This window comes from Cynocephalus volans, chromosome X (assembly GCF_027409185.1).
Source record: "Cynocephalus volans isolate mCynVol1 chromosome X, mCynVol1.pri, whole genome shotgun sequence".
Classification (NCBI taxonomy): domain Eukaryota; kingdom Metazoa; phylum Chordata; class Mammalia; order Dermoptera; family Cynocephalidae; genus Cynocephalus; species Cynocephalus volans.
Window position 1 is genome coordinate 157,214,004 of NC_084478.1, and position 21,108 is coordinate 157,235,111.

General features: G+C 37.1%; 1 pseudogene; it reads right to left on the reverse strand.

Moving 5' to 3' along the window:
- Positions 1 to 13,943: 13,943 nt before the first annotated feature.
- LOC134368495 (lupus La protein-like) lies at positions 13,944 to 15,426 on the reverse strand (annotated as a pseudogene).
- Positions 15,427 to 21,108: the final 5,682 nt, after the last annotated feature.

Genomic DNA, 21,108 nt, shown 5'->3' on the forward strand with positions numbered 1-21,108 from the left:
ACAAAATTGAAGCAGCAATCAGCAGTTTCCCACCAAAGAAAAGCCCAGGATTGGATGCCTTCACTAGTGAATTCTACCAGACCTGTAAAGAGAAATTAATACCAATTATTTTCAAGCTATTCCAAAAAACTGAAAAAGATGCCACTGTCCCAAACTGATTTTATGAGTCCAGCATCACCTTGATACCAAAACCAGACAGAGATACAACAAGAAAAAGAAAACAATAGGCCAATATCTTTGATGAACATAGATGCAAAAATCCTCAACAAATTATTAGCAATCAGAATACAGCAACACATCAAAAAAATTATGCACCATGATAAGTAGGATTCATCCCAGGTAGACAAGGATGGTTCAACCTATGCAAGTCAATAAATGTGATACAGCACATCAACAAATTCAAGGACAAAAACCTTATGATTATCTCAATAAGATGCAGATAAAGCATTTGAAAAAAAATCAACATCCTTTCATGATAGGCTCTCAGCAAATTACGGATAGAAGGAAATTACCTAAAACAATAAAAGCAGTATATGACAAACCCACTGCCAGTATCATCCTGAATATATATAACCCGAACAGGAACAAGACAAGGATGTCCACTCTCACCACTCCTATTTACCATAGCTTTATAAGTGCTAGCAAGAGCAGTCAGTCAAGTGAAAGAAATAAAGGGCATTCAGATTGGAAAAGACAAAGTGCAACTGTCCCTGTTTGCAGATAACATGATCCCATGTATAGAAAAACCTAAAGACTCTACCAAAATCTCTTAGAGCTGATTAGCAATTTCAGTAATGTTGCAGGAAACAAAATCAACACATAAAAATCAATGGCATTTTTATTCTCCAATAGTGAAGTAGCAGAAAAAGAAATTAAGCCCATTTACAACAGTCACCAAAAAAAAAAATACCTAGGAATCAATTTAATCAAGGACGTGAAAGATCTCTACAATAAGAAGTACAAATAACTACTGAAAGAAATTAAAGAAGACACAAGAAGGTGGAAAGACTTTCCATGCTCTTGGATTAGAAGAATCAACATTGTGAAAATGTCCATACTACCATAGTGATCTGCAGATTCAATGCAATGCCTTTCAAAATACCAATGACATTCTTCACAGAAATAAATAAAAACAATCCTGATATTCATATGGAATGCCAAGAGATCCTGAGTAGCTAAATCATTTCTGAGTAAAAAAAATAAAGCCAGAGACATAACACTACCTGACTTCAAATTATACCACAAAGCTGCAGTAACCAAAACAGCATGGTACTGCCATAAAAATCAATATTCAGACCAAAGAAACAGAATAGAGAACCTAGAAATCAACCCACATACTTATAGCCAACTGATTTTTGACAAAGGCAACAAGAACATACACTGGGGAAAAGACTGCCTCTTTAATAAGTGGTGCTGGGAATATTGGACATCCATATGCAGAAGAATGAAACTAGACCTGTACCTCTCATCATATACCAAAATCAACTCAAAATGGGTTATAGACTTATATAAGACCTGAAACTGTAAAACCACTAAAATAAAACATTGGAGAAGCACTTCAGGATGTGGACTGGGCAAAGACTTTATGAACAAGACTACAAAAGCATAGGCAACACAGGTAAAAATAAATAAATTGGATTATATCAACCTAAAAAGATTCTGCACAGCAAAAGAAACAATTAGCAGAATTAAAAGACAGCCTACAGAATGGAAGAATATATTTGCAAATTATTCATCTGACAAGGGATTAATATAATATCCAGAATATACAAGGAACTTAAACAACAGTAATAGACAAGTAACCCAATTTATAAATTGACAAAGAAGCTGAATAGGCATTTGTCAAAGGAAGATATATAAATGGCCAACAGACACATGAAAAAATGATCAACATCACTCAGCATCAGGGAAATGTAAATCAAAACCAAGTTGAGATACCATTTCATTCCTATTAGACTGGCCATAATGAAAAAAAAGACAGGGAATAATATGTGCTGATGATGACATAGAGAAAGGGGAACCCTCCTACACTGTTGTTGGGAGTGTAAATTTGTGAGCCATTATGGAAAACTGTTTGGAGTTTCCTCAAACAAGTACACATAGAACTTCCGTATGATACAGTAATCCCACTGCTGGGGATATACCCAAAGGAATGGAAAGAATCATGTCAAAAGTTTATCTGCACTCCCATGTTTATCTCAGCTCTGTTTACAACAGCCAAGAGTTGGAACCAACCTAAATGTCCATGGTCGCATGACTGGATAAGGAAATGTGATATATATATACACAATGGAATATGACTCTGCTCTAGAAAAGAATGAAATTCTGCCATTTGCAGCAATATGGATAAACTTAGAGAAAATTATAAGTGAAATAATCCAGGCACAGAAAGAGAAATATTGAATGACCTCACTTGTAAGTGAGAGCTAAAACAAATGAACAAATAAATAAAAAAGAAAGAAAGATGCAACAATCACAATAATTCATTGAAATTTCAAAAGGAGAGAACAAACCGAGGTCACCAGAGGTGGGAAAGTTGGGGGCAGGGGGTGATAGAGACAAATTGGTAAAGATATACAAAAAATTATTGTATAATGTTGAATTACTAATTATCCAGATTTGAGCATCACATTATTGCACATAAGTATTGATGTTCAGTGCTGTACCCCATAGATATGTACAATCACTTATGTTTTAATAAGTAAATAAGAATTATATTATGATTGATTTTCATGTGGTTGTTTATGCAGTTTGTGCTGAATTCAGCTAATCTGATCTGTCAAGCTCATTTCAGTATATTACTGCCTCTACAGAAACTTTTTCGCAAGGAGTTTCTTTTTCTTTTGCTGAAAAATTCTGCATTAAGTATATTATTTACTTGAAAATGAATTAAGGGCTCACACCCTACTGTACTTCAAACCAATTGATTGCCCCAACCTAGTCAGAAATAGTGGTTTAGATGTTTTTCTTAACTGATGAGAAGATTTATTATCTTCTTATAGCTTGATTGTCTCTTTTGATTCCTCAAAATAGCATCCCTAGTTGGTTGACCTTTTTGTTGCCTAGGCCTTGTTACTGAAAACATGTACAATATCATCTTTCTTCTTTTCTCCATAATCTAGGATAATCTTCCCATCTCAAGATTCTTGACTCAATCATATTTACAAAGTCATTTTTACCATGTAAGGTAGTATATTTATAGTTTCAGGAAATTAAAGTGTGCGAAATCTTTGGGCAGCCATTAATTTCTCTATTGCAGTCACTAATAAGGTATTAGAACAACACACCTACGAAGTTACAGGTGTTTTGTGAGAATTTAAAAACATGTGGCCAAGCATAGCTGAGTTTAGAAAGGACATTAGATTTTAAGGTACCTACTTACTATATTCATATAGAAACAGACTTGACTACGCACTTAATTACTTTAAATTGAATGAAATAAATTCCCTCAACTGAAACACATATATCATGTGTCTTAGCATTGCTATTAAGTAGTATTATTCAGATATTGGCAAAAACACATTACAATGACATTGGCAAAATCAATTTGCACCTACTTGCTCTAGGCATGTCATTGTGCCAATGAACACATTAAATGTCATTAATCTCTTTGGAGATGGAATCTGGAATTGCTTATCAGCAATGTCTGAGTTAATTAGACTTAATGCCTCTATTATAAGGCAAATGCCTAACTCTCTGTCATTGTTATTGTTTTTGGTCTTGTCTATATCATCAAAGGAACCTAGAGCTCAAGGATGACTTCAGAGATGACAGAGCTTTCTTTCCTGGAGCATTAAGTCAGTGATTATTGATTGCTAGATTGCTGGGTTGATTGATTCAAAATTTGTATTGGTTATTGCTAACTGCCAAGCACTATGTAAGGAAGGGAGAATTAGAAAAAAGAAATGTAATCTCCATTTGCTTCTTTGTGAGGCTTACAGTCTTCCAATAAGGAGATCCTTGGAATTTCCTTGGTAGTGTTTTTAATGACCCCAATGTCCAAACAGTTAACAGGGCATTTTGGCCCATTCACAAAGTGTCCATTCCAAGAAAAAAAAAAAAAAAAGAAAAGAAAAAAATTTACAATGAGCATGGTTGAGCTAGTTTTGTTAAGTAGTGTAGTTAAGCCATATCTGGCCAGCTAGATATTATAGCAAATCTATCTCATCTATTTGGGCATGAAAGTCACTGTCTTAGCTTTTAATACAAGAAAAAAGAAATCCTAAAATATACTAATAGATTGGTGGATCAAACAAATGGCATTGCAAGAGAAATCTGTCACAATGTGTTTCTAAACAACATGAAGGTAAAGTGCTGCTAGTTATCTAAACATGACTCCCGAGCTCTCACACAGTGCCTGCCTTATACCTCAGAAGCTGCTTTAAGAAACAAAATGCCCTATGACTCTGCAAGGGCAAACTGAAGCCTTGATTTTATTAATGCAAAGTTATTTTATGCTCTCCATTGCCATATCAAAGTTACGTGACTTTGTTCAGTCACTAGTTCTGAAAAAAATCAACGTATCTCAGACTCTGGTCTACTTACGTCCTTCTCTTGTCAATTCCACCCTATTTCAATCTACTCAGCTAACATACATTGGAGTCTTGTGGCCAATATGATATCAAAGTAATTGGTTAAAAAATAGAAAATTCCATTGATAGGCATTAATTTATCAGTTGTACTATTTTTTTTTTTCTTAATTAACTTAGGGTTCATTGATCGATTGACCTGTTTTAGACTCAGGTGAATATACTTCTGTAATGTAATTATTGCTATTCACATTTAGTGAAGTCAAGTTTTAGTGATAACTGAAAAATATTGATTAAATTCTTACACTTTCTAAACTGAAGTCAGGTATGTTTGAAGGGTCACCACTATTTTAGTCTCACAGACACTGTAGTCATGCTTTCTGATGCTGTATGATGAGACACATACAATATATTCATAGGTATCCCTCCCTTATCTTGTGGGAGAATTTTATTTACTAGTTCTACATTTTCTTTAGTACCTTATGTTAAGAAAAACACTGGGTTCGTAGTACCACTATTTCCTACTAGTTATCGTCATCAGAGGTTTGCCTTTCTGCTTGAAATTGCTTGTCTCTCATCCCTCTGTGGAGTACTAATTTGGAAAGAGAGCAATCTCAGGCCTGTGGACAGTGGTGTGCTGGTGCATGTTTAACAACTGGATCTCTGAAAACAAAGGCTTGATGTTATGAGGTGAACTGTGTCCCCCCAAAATGTGGACCTTATTTGGAAATAGCTTATTGCAGATGTCATTATTAAGATGAGTTCATACTGTAGTAGGGTGAGGCCCTAATCCAATATGACTGGTGTCTTTATAAAAATAATGCCATGTGAAGAGAAAGAGACACACGCAGAGGAAAGATGATATGGAGAGTCACACAGAAGCAACCCTCAAGCTGATTTGGGCCAGCACCAGCACACCACTGCATGTGAGTCAACAGACCACACCCAATCTGGGTGAAAAGAAGTGAAGAGATAAGTGGTCCTGGGGTAAACAGAAATGGCCTATTACTAAAATAATATTTATGTTTTTGTTTATGTTCCACTCTCTAATCTAATGGCATTACTTAAAGAAAAAATACGAGTAAATTAAGTAAACCAGAGGTGATAATCTATGGCCTGTGGTCTGCTTTTGTATGGCCATCGAGCTCAGAATGTTCTTTGTTTTTAATGGTTTGAATGTGTTCTTAAAAAAATACCAAGAGAGAAGAGGAGGAGGAGCAAGACGAGGAGGAGAAGAAGACTGAACTATTTAATATTTGGAACTTTACAGGAAAAGTTTGCCAGCCATGGAAGTAAAGAGTAATTCGTAGCAGAGCAGCACCTGGTCAAGTTAATTCCACTTAAGGTAAAGGCATTTGGAAAATTTTGGTAGGATTTGTGTCATTGACCTCAGGACTACAATTGGTATTCGCATTTAAGTGTTAGCTTGAGTCTGCTGGCTCCGAAGGAATATTCTGGGCATTACTGATGGCTCTTCTTCTATTGACTTAGTTTAAGCTGGTATAGAAATTATGTACTTAGAAATATATATTGTCTCACCTGTTTTATCTTTTGGCACCAGTATCTGTAAAGACCCTTGAGGTGACAAAGGGCAGAAATTCTCTTAGTTCCCTGTGTAAATTATAAGTAATCAGCCTAATCCCAGCAGCCTGCAGCTTAGATTGTTCTCTCTACCATTACCATTGCTCACAAGGGTAGTCAACGTAAAACAGGAATGCAAAAATCTATTAATGTTATTATTATTATTATCATTGTGAAGTAACTGTTCTTCAAAACTTCAAGGCTCTTCCTGCATAAAAATAATTAAAAGTTTTCTATATAATAGCATAGATAAAACAAAAAGATAAATAACCAGAAAAAAATGTGATTTATATGTCATACAAGACTTAATATATAAAGATCTTTTAGAAAACAATATAAAAAATGTAAATATCCCAATAGGAAAATGAGCAAAAATTAAAAACATATGTGGCCAATTAATTGAAGAAAATTGTTCTAATTTTACTGGTGTAATGGAATTAATTACCAACAAATTACTTGGTATATTTTTTCTCATTGCATTTAACACTAATGAAATGAAACAAGAAAATTTCTATACATTCAACAATATTTACTGAGCATCAAATGTGTGCCAGACATTGTACAGTACTAACCCCTCAGGAGTATTAGCCAGGACTTTGTTCCTAATATCTAGGCTTATCCTTGGGTAGAGACATGCTATCAGTTCTTTTATGTTTCACTAACTCTCCACCCCACAACAATAAGAACAACAACAAAACAGAAGTTCCAGGTGCCCTGGAGTCAATCCTGAATAGACTTTGGTTGAGAAGTCCTAGATTCAAAGTCAGGACCTCAAACACATAGAAAGGTCTCGTAGTTTACCCAAGAAAATGAAGCAGCCAGGTGGTGAACTAGAGTGTGCATGGTCTGTCTAAACACGGTGGTTATTACTAGCTCCAGGAAATTGTTCCCTTGCAAAGAATGTGGACCAGTGTTGCTAGATCTTTGGGGGCAGGAAGAGTTAGTAAGTCTACATTTTTATGTGGAAGCTCCCAATTTTTACTTGTTGGAAACTAATGTTGAAAAAAATGTGACAGCTTTCAAAAAGACATCTTCATTATGCTTGTAGAATTTAACTTTTACCTGTAGAACTTAAATTTGGCTTATAGTTCTGCATTTCCCTTGTAGAAGTTTGCAACCTCTATGATAGGCCTTAGAAGGAATGAAGATTAGTCTTACCAACCTTCAGGGAGAGATTTGGAGGCTTTGTGATATGAAGACCGCAAGAAGAAAGTAGTCCAAACCAGGAAAGCTGGTGCTCTCAGACTAGAGGAAAAGACAAGGAATAGTGGGTTCTACTGATGTCAGAGGTTTATACTGACCTCACAAGCTGTGCCTTGAGGTGGCAGGGCCATGGATGCCAATAACTAAAGGAGGTAGGACACTTAGTGCTGTGTTTTGGAGAGCAGTGGGTGGGGAAGGGAGGGCAGTGCTCACCACTGAGACCCTGAGATCCTGAGAATTGTTATTAGGAAGAAGATCTGTATAGCCAGCTGTAGCAACAGTTTGTGAAAAGTCATGAAGGAGCAAAATTCAACAGTGCCACTGTGGGACAAGAAAAGCCATGCTATTTACCAAGATCAGTCCCATTATCAAATAACATCTTCTTTGTTTCTCCTAAATTCTAATATCTAAGGTTTTGTATTTAATTTTATTTTAAAAGGATCAAAGCACATATACGCAATATATTGCATCCTATGTGTACGGAGCAGTCTGTATGTGCTACAATAGAAATCAAGAAACATAAATTAAGATACTATGCTTTTCATCTAAAATTTAGCAAAAGATGAAAAATGAATGGGACAGTATTATATAACATTTTGAGTCATAAATTTTGATTACAAATACCAGTTTTGATTACAAATACCAGTGCCTCCTTTGTGTCGTTTGGCAAGCCATGATACCTCTCTGAGACTCAGTTTCTTTATTGATGAAATAGAGCTAAAGATAAAACCTACTATTTAGGCCTATTGGGAGGATCAGTTAAGATATTGTATTTACAGTGTTTAGAACAGCACCGGGCATATGGTAAAAGCTTGATAAATGTTAGCTCTAATGACATAATTAACATGAAGAAAGTGTTCAGGGTAATGCAGTGGGGAGATGCTGTGGTTCTGAGGACTATGGGAAAGAAACTATCAGCATGGCAGTGACATTGGCATGGCCCAGCAAGAGAATGGACAACAGGCATTTTTGGGGAGACAAAGCCAACGAGAGTAGGGTGGATCGGAGTTCGTGAGTGTGAGCCCAGTAAATTAACATGGGAGACAGGAGGAGTGAACTGAAATAATGCTACCAGATCAGAGTGAATCTTTGAAGAGATTTTCCTTTCAGGAACAATTTCTGTGACCTTCAGGTTAGCCTGTTTTCAGATGCAGCATCATGAAATTTCTTTTGAGGATTAAAATTCTCACACTGGCCTGTCACATGCTTACACCTTGACAAGAAGGTAACACATGCAACATGTGCCCTTCCCTATGTAGAGACTCGCTGCAGGGCACAGCTATCCCTGAAATGGCCTGGAACATACGTTTAACTTTTGTCAATGTTAATGTTAATGTTCCAGAGCTAAAGCATACTTTGGAACCTATATATAAAGTCTGAGACTTTTATGGCCAATTCCTATGCTGAATTTCTGAATAAAGTTTTAAGGTATAAAAACATGTTTTATTTAACTGTAGACTAATTTAACCTTGATTACAAAAATACATATGGTTATTTTTAAATTCAGTGAATGTTTCTAGTTTATAGAATGAAATTTTATAGGTTTCATAGATTTGAAGAAAAGCCACACATCTGGGTAGATGATATATAGTTCTGGCAAAATTGCTCTTCTCTTTAATCCCTGGAGCAAAGAACATGATTTTTTCCAGCAGGGATTTTGTGGAGATCTCATCTTCCTTTCTTTATATTAAAAGCAACTGTGTATTGATTTCCAAGAACATCTTGACATGTTCTTTAACATCTTGTTTTATTTTTTCTTGAGTTATTTAAGGTCACTGATTTTGAGTGAATCTTAAAAAACAAAACAAAACAACAACAACAAAAAAAACCTTGGCAGTTGAAGACTCCACAATAGCACAATATTGGCAGCCATATCCATTGAATAACATTTATTCTATTGACTTTTCAATGAATGACTTTTTAATGGTAACCAAAGAAAGCAGCAAAGATACACCAATATGTGGTAAATTAAAGAGTACCTACTAACTCAACCAGAATCAGTGACTTGTATCCATCAAAAAGTTACTTATATAGGACAATGAAAATAAAAGTGCAGCCTTTTGGAATAATTGACATTTTGGCAGCTGACAATATTCAAGCAGTGAAATGTTACTGGAAGCAACTTCCAGGAAAAAAATGACATTTTAAAACACAAATTGTTAGCATACAAACATTGTTAACAAAATTGTTAACAAAAACCAAGATTTTTGGGGGGGAGAGTTGAACATGGGGGAAGTTGGCTCAAGGTAAGGAGAATTATTACTTGCTAAGTGTGGAATATATCAATATTTATAAAGCAAATGTATTTCACAGGGCCTCCAAAGCCCTGCAGTTTCGGGTTTAGCCTACTTCTTAAAATTATATATAGAAATGTTAACCTTGCAAAAGACAGGAAACATTCCTCAGGCTAGGGTCTCTGATGTGGATGGAGAGTTGTGGCACAGGAAGGTTGCTGGCTCAAGGACAGACAAGTTACTGATTGATACGTAAAGATACTGGGAAATTGCTGTAGGGAAAAACAGTGTTTGCTAAGATCAAGCTTTTGTTGGTGGATCTACTTAACCTTTTGCAAATTGCATTATGGAATGTCACCTTGTTATTTCACTGATGTTACCAGCCTTTACTGTTAAACTTTAATTGGTCATAACCCCACCTATGTTCTTTTTCTGTACTTCCTGGTGTGGAGAATAAATGCAGGGTGAGAACCCCAGTTTGTAGTTAATTTCCCAAAAGGAAAGAATGTCTCTCTCTTGAGGGTTCCAGGAAATTAGCCCCTTCAGGGTCTCTCACTGCTCAGAAGAAATGGGCTTTGAGTAATCCTTTTGTGTCTCTGTCACCCAGGGGAAGAAAGGTGACAAATCTGTGTGAAGCAAAGCAACAGCTAAGAATTACTATGTTCCACTTACTGTGTTGGCATCAGAACATACCTTATTTCATTCACTCCTAACAATAATTATATGAGGTAGGTGCTATTGTTACCTCTATCTTATAGGTGAAGAAACTGAGAAGTTAAGATGGTCAAGGTCATGTGTTAGGGATGGTAGATTCATGGTTGTTTGGCTCCAAAGATTGTTCTCTCAATCATTAGTATTTATTGGGCACATTTCATTCCTTCCTGGTAATCATTTGCTATAGAATGACTTTGAGCCAGACAAACTAAATTGGTCAGAGGATTATAGTAAATGATGGTACAATAATAATAGCTTTCAGTTAATGAGAATTTTTTGTCTTCCATGTACTCATTTCTTTTTGAGTCATCAAGGTTTTTTTTTTCTCCCTACCTACCACACAGGCTTTTTAAAAACAGCTTTATTAAGATACAATTAACATACCACACAATTTATTCATTTCAAGTGCTCAATATAATGTTTTTTAGTATATTCATAGATACGTGCAACCATCAACAGTCAAATTTAGAATATTTCATCACCACAAAAAGAAACCCTATACCCTTTAGCTATTATCCCCTGATGGCAATAACTCACATCTCAAGCCTTAAGCAACTATTCAACTACTTTCTGTCTATATATTTCCCTGTTTTGGGCATGGCATATGAATGGAATCATATAATATGTGGTCTGTTGTGTTTGGCTTCTTTCACTTAGCATAATGTTTTCTTGGCTCATTCATGCTGTATGCTATCATATTTTGTTTATCCATTCTTTGGTTGATAGGCATTTAGGTTGTTTCCACCTTTTGGCTATTATGAATATTGCTGCCATGGACATTAACATACTACTTTTTGTGTGGGCATGTCTGTTCATTTATCTTGGGTATATACGTAGGAATGGAATTTCTATATTATATCCTAACTCCGTGTTTAACTTTTAGAGGAACTGCCAAATTGCTTACCAAAGCAGCTGTACCATTTTACATTCCCATACGAGGGCAAGAGGGCTGTGATTTCTCTACATCCTCACCAACACTTGATTATCTGACTTTTTGATTCTAGTCATTGTAGTGAGTATGAAGTGGTACTTCTGTGGTTCTGATTTGCATTTCCCTGATGACTAATGATGTCAAGCATCTTTTAACATGCTTGTTGGCCATTTTTACATCTTCCTTGGAAAAATGCCTGTTCAGATCCTTTGCCCATTTTTAAATTGGGTTATTTATCTTTTTATCATTGACTCATAAGTGTACTTTATATATTCTGGACACAAATCCCTTATCATGTATATGATTTGCAAGTCTTACCTCCCATTATGTGGGTGGTTGTACTACACCCTTTTACATGCATTATTTCATTTGATATTTACAGTGGCCTTATGAGGAATTATTCACACCCCCCTTTAGAAAAAAATGAGAAAACAGGATGAGTAGGTAAGTACCTATCCTAACTCAAAATGCTAATAAGGGATGATTATGAGATTTGAGCTCACATTTTCATTGGGAATTCAATTAAAGCTTTCCATCTCATGCCTGATGCTCACATACACTGTAAACATTTGCCAAAAGAAATTCAGTCTTATGGTTGCATTGTCCTGCCTGTGCTTCACCCCCAGACATTCCAGTGGTTAAACACTGAAAAGAAAAACACTTTGGCAATATTCTTTAAACTGATTCTCTGAGGACAGTGCTGATTCTCAGTAGGAAGGTGTAGCCACAAAACCCCTGAGGCAGGTTGAATTGATGTTCTAAGTCAGGATTTATAAGCACAGGGAAATGTTCTTTTAAAAGACAATGAGAAAGAGAAACCTTTAATGTGAGCCAGATGCAACCATGATTTTGATTAAATCTTTGCTGGTATCCATACTTAGGTGGGAACATCTGCGGACTGATGAGCTCCCTGGAGTTTTAGCAGGTGAATTTATGTTGGAAATACAACTCCAAGTGCTTCTTCCTGAGGAGAGAAGTTAGAAAAAAAAGCTCACTTACCTTTCTTCCTTTTTTTCTCCACCTGCCATTTAGGAGGCCTAAGTAAATGTATTCCTGTATTGAGATAATACTGCTCTTTTCCTCTCAGCCTTTCTGCTGCCCCAGCTTTGGCTTTGCAGGTAGGTGCACAGTAAGTGTTGGTGCCTGGGCCACATGTGTACAGGCATCTTAGGTTGTCTGAGAACAGCTCTATATACCCATAAGAGCAACCCACTGCTATTATTTTTCATCCACACTCACATTCTCGAACACACACACACACACACACTCCTCTTCTTTCAAATCTGCCCTCTTATTTTTATTTATTTATTTTTGGTGGCTGGTCAGTACAGAGATCAAACCCTGGACCTTGGTGTTATCAGCACCAACTTCTAATCAACTGAGCTAACCAGCCAGCTCCAAATCTGCCCTCTTACGTATCTTTATTAGTTTTATCTTTGGAAAGCTGGGTCATCACGCATGATACATGGTATTTAGAGGAAACATGTTTCTACTGGTGTTTCTAGATTCTTCTGGGCTCTACTCAATCTTAATTGAACAAATCTCCAGGAAGGAGGGCTTTATTCACCTCCCAAACTTCCATGTAATTACAAGGTGCAGAAAAGAACAGTCCTAAGTATCTCTTATATTCCAGATAAATACTGTAGACTGCAGCTTTAACTGGTTAGTCACCTTCTTTTGAGACCATCAGGATTAATTTCATCTCATCATATAACTTTTACTGAAGTCACCATTTTGCAGATTATCCATCATTACCTGGACCCTTATCCACATATTGTTCTACACGTAACAAAATTGGCCCCAACTCTCTCATCGTCATAAGCCCTTCTTCTCTACCTTCTGTAACTCAGTCTATCATTAAGAAACTCCCAATTAGTTTCAAACTCTTCTCTCAATGTTCCCCTCATCCCCTTGTTGTCACTGAAATATGAATTTGCCCTGAGGAGATCACTTCCCCAGCAGTCTTCTTAAGTGAACACTAGTTTTCCTCAAATACCCCAGAGATCAGAGGGGAAATAGGTGGCTGCTTTGTTCCTCATTGTCACTAACAAATTATTTGCTTCTTTCTCCTTCAAATTCCAGAGCTCATGTGACATTCACACTATTAGCTCATGCCATGTGCTACCCCTCCTTATGCCTTTCATCTACTGGCTTCCCAGTCAGTTCTTCTCATTCGTTAAATGCTCCAGCTCCTGAATCAGTCCTCCTCTCTACTTTTATTACTGCCACCATTTTGGCAACTTCAACATCTATGTGGACATTCATCCAACATTTGTGGCTTTTCCAATCTTTCATGATATTTTCTTCCATCATACTTAAGCCACTTAGGGCCGGCCCGTGGCTCACTCGGGAGAGTGTGGTGCTGACACTTAAGCCACTTACTTTAATGACCGTGTTCTAGACATTGTTACTCTCAAACCTTATGCCAACTCTGAAAACTTAATTTTATTTTATGTTTTCTTTTTTAATAGTATATATTTTATTAATGTGTACTAATACAGCTCATATTACAAAGGCAATTTAGTGGAAGAATCTTCCTTTTGATATTTGAATCATCTGAAATAACACAAGCATACATTAAAAAAATTTTTTAGGTAACAACAAAAAAAGACGAGTTAAACAACGAAAAATTTTTTCCTTTCTTACAGGTGGATATTGAAGTGGACCTAATTCGGTTTTCTTTTTAAAAGCCTCCAAAGACAAAAGCAGCTTAGAACATAATTAAAATGAACACAAAAATTGTTTACTAAACTACTGGTCTCTGGCACCATTTTCTGTTTTCTGTTCTTTTGATGCAGGTCCTTCTTTGTCTGTTTCTTCTCTTGTTCTTTTCCTGGTCCAGCTGCACCACTTTCATCATGTTCATCATCACTGTCAAATTTAGTTTTCTTGCCCTGAAACTGTACTTTTCCTTTAGCAGACCCAGGCTGGGCAACTTTATTTCCTTTTCCTTTTCCTTTAAATCTGCGACCTTTTGACTTCCATTTGTTTAGAGATTCTTGCTGATCGTCTATGATTGTTTTCAATGCTTTCTTTCTCCACCTCTCCTTCTAGTATTTCCCAAGTCACTTCTCTGTTCCTTAATTGCAGATTACCATTGTTTGCGTCTTTGGCTTTATCCAGTGCTTCCTTGGCCTTTGCTTTAAATAGAATTATTCCCTCTTTTGCTCCTCTGACAAAGTCTAGCCATTTTATTTCACCATGATTTGAAAAAAGGATGTACAAATCTTCTCAACAGGTCTGATCATCTAAATTGCCCCAAAATTTCAGCAAGCATCCAATCTTTTCTTCTAGAGATTTCATTTCAGTATCTTCTACTTTATTTTGCTTTCTTCATTTTTTTTTTTTGCAAAGTAATCATCCTTGAAAAGTATTAGCAGGTCTGTGTCTTTGTACTTCTGGCCAGGGGTATCTACAAACTTCTTAGCACATTCAATGCTATCAAACACAGCAAATATTGACCCCTTAAATTCTTTGTGCAATGTTCTTCTCATCTGAATATTTAGTACTTGACCTTTATCTTCTAACCATTCTTTTATGTCATCAAGGGTTGCATCAGCTGGGAAGCTTTTAATATATACAGACCTGTTTTTTACATCATTTTTATGCTCATCAGTCACTTCAGGGATGGGTTTGCTTGGAGATTTTCTGATTTTAGTTTTATCTTCACTGATTGCCTTGGATTTGCTCAATGCTTCCACTATTACATTAAAGTCTGTTGTTAGATGGTTTAACCTGTTGAATTTTATCATTATCTCCAAAGGTACCCAGCCTTCATCCAGTTTGATCTGCTCCTTTAAAAATTTGTCCCGTGGCAAGTTGAAGTCTCCAAAATAATACTAAATTTGATGACAGATTTTGGCCTCCAGAGCAGCCATTTATTCATTATTACCATTTTCAGCCACTGTGGCTATCTTTAAGATGCTGGTCCCACAGATCTGCACCACAGGCTCACTAAGAACAACCTCAAGATCCCTATTTTCCCTGAAATCTTAATTTTAAAACAAACTTCTCTTTGGCTACCACTACCTATCCTTCCTGCCAAAATACCTCCCTCAAATACATGTGTAGATACAAACACTCCAACTTAACAATTTTTCAATTTTCAGACTTCCAACATGTTAACTCTCCCACTTTTCACCATCACCCTCCCTTCTCATGCCTCACTTCCTCATTTCTTACCAATTTTGAGTTGATAGTCCATCATTATTATGACAACTTTCATCATCGTCATCTCCCTACCCACTCTCTCTCCCTAGTACTTTCGTAGCAAAACTGCAACCCTTGTTAAGCCTAACTATCCTCCTACTTTGTTCCTGTACATATCAATGGGTGTTTCTATAGAAATTTACAAGGCTAGGTCAATCTCACCTTAAATTCTTGACCATGTATTTCAAATCAGCAATCCTCCCATACTATGTGTCTTTTTGCACTAGTGAAACCAACTATTCGACACCTTATCCTGTCCTCAATTCTTCAAAACCCCACCCTCTCACTTCTGTCATTTGATGACCTTATGTCTTCCTTCACTGAGAAAATAGAAGAATCAAGAGAGAATACCCTTATATTTTCACTGCTAAATTCAACATCTTGCCTGGATTTGTAACCACACCATACCATAATTATTTTCTTCTTTTCTGTACAATGTATAAACATTACCTGTTCTCATGTAAGTCCAACCCTTCCTCATTTACTAAGGATCCCATCTACTAGTGCTCTGAATACCCCTCTTGCTTTCTCAATAATTTTTCTTCTGCAATTATCCTCTTGCTCTTTTACAACATCAATTTATTGAACTATTTACGTCAGCACACAGATGTGCTCTAAATCTAACCTCTTAAAAATATGTTCTCTTGACACCAAATCTACCTCCAGCTATTTTCCTGTGTTTCTCCTTTTTCTTTAGCACCAAACCTCTCACAAAAAAATTGTCTACCCACCCCCACTTTCTCACCTTACATTTTCTCCTTAATACAAATCATTCGGTAATATATTAAATCTTTCCCACTCTTTTATTTTTTTCAAGGTTACCAATGACTTCCATAACATCAAGTTTCATAGTCATTTGTGTGTTCCCATATCACCTCTGAAAAGTATTTAACAAGGTTGACCATTTTTTCCTTCTTGAAACATTATCTGCCCTTAGCTTTTGTGATACCCCATTCAACTGTTTTGTTTTTTGTTTGTTTTTAATTCTTTTGGTTATATATACCTAGTAATGGAATTGTTGGGTTATATGGTAAGCCTATGTTTAACTTGATGAGGAACTGCCAAAGTGTTTTCCACAGGTGCTGCACCATTTTATACTCCCACCAGAAGTGTATGAGAGTTCCAGTTTCTCCACATTATCACCAACACTTATTTTCTTTTTTTAAAAAATTATTTTTACAACAATCCTAGTGGAAGTGAAGTGGTATCTCTTGTGGTTTTGATTTGCACTTCTCTATTGACTAATAATGTTGAGCAGTTTTTATTGTTGGCTATTTATATATCCTTGAAAAAATGTCTATTCATGTCCTTTACCTAACTTTTAATTGGGTTATCTTTTTTGTTGTTGTTGAGTTGTAAGAGTCCTCTATGTACTCTGAATACCAGGTTACTAGACTTTTATCAAATACGTAATTTGAAATTATTTTTCTCCCTTTCTTTAGGTCGTCTTTTTACTTTCTTGATTGTAATTTTTTGAAGAAATATTTTGGTTTTTTTTTCAGATATGATATAGTCCAATTACTCTTTCTTTGTTGCTTGTGCTAGTGCTGGCATTTCTAAAAAATAAAATGCTTAATTTCTATACATTTCTGATCTCTAGAACTCTGACAAGAAAGTAAAATCCACGCTTTCAACAGATATATTTGTGACCACTTACTATGTACCAGGCCCTACTCTAAGTAGAGAGAAAGTGATGAACGGGACATTGTGGCAGAAATTGCCAGCTGATCTGCCACATTCCAGTTATCCTCTTCTTTTGATTAGCTTTCATTTCTCCTTCTCTCTTGTAGTTATAGTGACATGAGTTTTTGTCAATGGAATGTGAGTATGAGTGATGCATGCTCCTTCTAAAACCGGCTGGTAAATATTTCCATGTGTCCTCCATGTTCTTTTCTGCATCTGCAATTGGAATGGAGATGGCATCAGGAATCCCAGCTGAAGTGGCCAAAAGTGCTATTTTGCCACTTACTTCAATAGGGTTGTGATAAGGATTAAATATGGATGTCATTACTGCTATGGTTTGAATGTGTCTCCTCCAAATTCAGGTGTTGTCAATGTTGTATTAAGAGGTAGGCACTTTAAGGGCTGGCCCGGTGGCTCACTTGGGAGAGTGTGGCGCTGGGAGCGCCGAGGCCGTGGGTTCGGGTCCTATATAGGGATGGCTGGTGCACTCACTGGCTGAGCATAGAGGACTCTTACAGACAACACCATGCTGAGGGTTGTGATGATCCCCTTACCGGTCAAAAAAAAAAAAAAAAAAAGAGGTAGGGGCTTTAAGAGGTGATTACACCACAAGGGTTCCTCCCTTGCAAATGAGATCAAGGCTCTTACAAAAAAGGCTTCACACAGTGCTAAGATGACTTGCCCTTCTGCCTTCTGGCATGTGAGAACATAGCATTCCACACCTTCAGAAAATGCAGCAGCAGGGTGCCATCTTGGAATCAGAAAACAGGCCTCATCAGACAGCCATACTTCCCACTGCCTGGATCTTGGCCTTCCCAGCCTTTAAAACTATGAGAAAATAAATTTCTCTTCTTTACAAGTTACCTAGTATTAGGTATTTTGTTATAACAGCATAAATGGACTAAGACAATTGTTTAGCATAGTTTCTACATATACTTAGTGGTCAATACGTGTTAGTTTCTATAGTTATTATTACAGTCTTTCAATGCTTCAGTTATCATCTGAGGTGGAAAAAATGTAAGAAACCCCACAAAATTAAGCAGATTGTGCAATGAGGTCCACATTCCTGTAGACTCAGTGTCTTGCTGATGGTAACACTCTTTATCTTTCTGCACAATTTCTATGTCGATGAACCAAGATAATTCTAAGCTACCTTAAACAATATTTAAAGGAACATAACTGGGGAAATGCTAATCTGGTAAAACACAGATTAAACCCAAAATAATATGAGAAGCTTGGTTATAATGGGTATGAAAATTCTAAATTGTGGTAGAACATTTAGCATTTACACACCACTGTTCTATAAGAGAGTTCTATAGTAAAGAGTCTGACTCAATTTTCTACATTTGACTGCTGACAACTTTCAAGTTCCATCTTATCTTTTTTTTTTTTTTTTTAACCTTCTTACCTGTATTTGATAGGAAAGCCCAGATGACCACTTCTTTAGGGCTAGCATGAAGTTCAAACCATGCAAACCCTGGCCTACGTGTGGAAACACTTACCCCACTCCTTCACCTGCTGACTACCATAAAAGCCAAGGCAGTCTCCTTTCTCTGTTCTCTCAAGCCATTCTTCTACCTGATTGGAAGCCTGTACCAATCTCCTGGGAAAGCCTCATTATGTGAGTAATAAGCTTTTTCATACCCTCCTGGTGCATGCATTATCAGTCTTAACATTCAAGCCAAATTTTGAGTATAGGGGCCAGCTTGTCTCTGTGGATTTATCACACAGTTGATCCTGTGAACAGGATATTTAGGCACCACCCACTACCATTAGGAGTCTTTTTTCTCTTGCTTTAACTTCCTAGCTACTTCCTGCTGAGTAGCTTGTGCTTTGAACTGTAGTGCTTTGTGCCACATCAGTGGAATCCTACCAAGCCTCTGCTAAAGATTTAACCAACACAAGTCAGAAGTTTAAATAATAGGCATTTAATGACAGGAGTATTGGGCTATAGCCCTTCTTAAAGCAGCCCTGGATCTCGTGTCTCAGCCTGAACCTGTGAGGCTCAAATTGAATCATGTGTCTCAATTCGAACATAAGATGTGACTGACACTAGGCTCAAAGGAACAACTTTTTCCTTGTTACCATTGATTTTGTCTCAAGCAGGTGTTAACCCCCTTTCTTTAGAGAGCTCAGGAGAAAGACTGACAGTTTGTTCAATACAGAAGCCCACTGGGTGGTCACTTATGTGGAGGAAGAGCAGTTACTATGTGAAATGTAGAGGTCACACTCGTAAAAATGGATAACTCACTAGGAACTTAGAAAAATGCTTCTGCTGATTCTGCCTATGCCTCTGTTGCTAAAAAAAAAAAAAGAAAAAAAAATCCTAATCCTTAAACTTTAGGGAGAAACATCCATAACACCCTTGTGGCAAAGCCAAGGTATTAATTCAACCATTACCATGGGGGAGGCCCATACGCCTGATGATATTTATTTTCTATAAGGTTCTCTAAAAGAAGAAACTTATAACTATGAATGGAGAGGAACTTCCCTAAAGTATAACCAGCAACCACACACACACAGCCGGGAAAGTTGCCTTGCAGAGCCAAGTGCTGGAGGGAAATGAGATAACACATCCCTACTGAGACTTAAATATGGGCATATTAGCTTGGATGGAATTTAGATAAGACATCCAAAATTCTAAGTATTACTGAGGGCCGAGAGACAACATAATTAACTACCGAATGGGGTGGCCATCGAGAATGGTTTAGAGGAAACACCCTCCTCTGCCATGTGACCCACCATAAGTAAACCAGGAGAGATGAGAAAAAATGAGAGGTCACTTTAGGAGGTGTTGAGAAATTTCCCCTTTTCTATAACCACAGCATTTATAATTCAGCCCCCCCCCCCCCATAAAACTTTCAGGCATGGTGCTTTGTGATGTCTAAGCTACCAGGGCTATCACTGGCTACAGGAGTTTCTTGCTGTCCAATCAAACCTAGGGGTGTGGCTCCCCATTGTTCTAGGGAGGGTATATATAGAGTAGTCGGGAGCCCTGAGTAGGCTACAAGCTGTGGGAAAATGGGGAGTAGTACTCAGAAACTGCAAGAGCCAGTAGAAGATTTGGAAGTACCTTTCACATATGAATATCAAACCCCAGGCACAGAAGGGAAGAAGATGTCTCATGATAAGGATAATGAAAGAATTAAAGGTCAGATAACCCTACTTATGTACCTCCTCTTCTTCCCTATCAATACTCAACCCAAGACGTGTACCCTTGTCCTTATCTGACACAAGCCCTTCTTCAACCTGCACTGATTATCATAAAGCCCCACTTTCATTCCATTCCCCGTCCTCTTCCTTATGTCAGTGTCTTTCTTGGCTTACCCTGTTTCTCTACCAGGTTATGAAGACAGTTAAAAAGGTGAAGCTAACTTTTCAACAGAATTCAGAAAAATATGAAGGAGAGGAAAAGTCACAAATGTTCTTTTCCTATCAGAGACTGAGTAAAAAAAAGACTCAAAATCAGGCCAAGAAAGGCCAAGAAGACGCAGAAAATCTTCCCAAGTCAAGTGGTGCCATATGCCCAGAAGAGGTCCAAGAGGAATTTTTTTCTAATTTTTTGAAGAAACTATGGATGAATAGTTTCTGCAGAGACCACCAATCTTTTGGTACTTGGACTTCAATGTTTAAAATCAAACACTTCTGAAAAGAAGTTGTGCGAGAATCTCTGCAGTGTTCTCTGATGGTGGGTAGAGAGGGAAGGAAGGGAAAGGGCAGGTGTATGAAGATGTATAAGTCGGGAAGGAGGTGGGGACATGCAAGGGTTGGGACCAGACCTTCAAGTCCACAGTTAGCCAGACATCAGGAATAAGGACTAGGTGAGGACTGAGCACTGAAGATGAATTTCCTCCTTAGCACTTTATCCCACTGGTGAAGAGAAAAATGTCTTGGTATTTATATGTGGGAGGATGGGGTGGGGGTACAGAGGGGAAGAGGAGTGATGTGTGTAGGTTTGTGATTTACAATGAGTCTGATTCCATTTTTTGATATTTGACTGTTGACAGCTTTTAAACTTTATCCC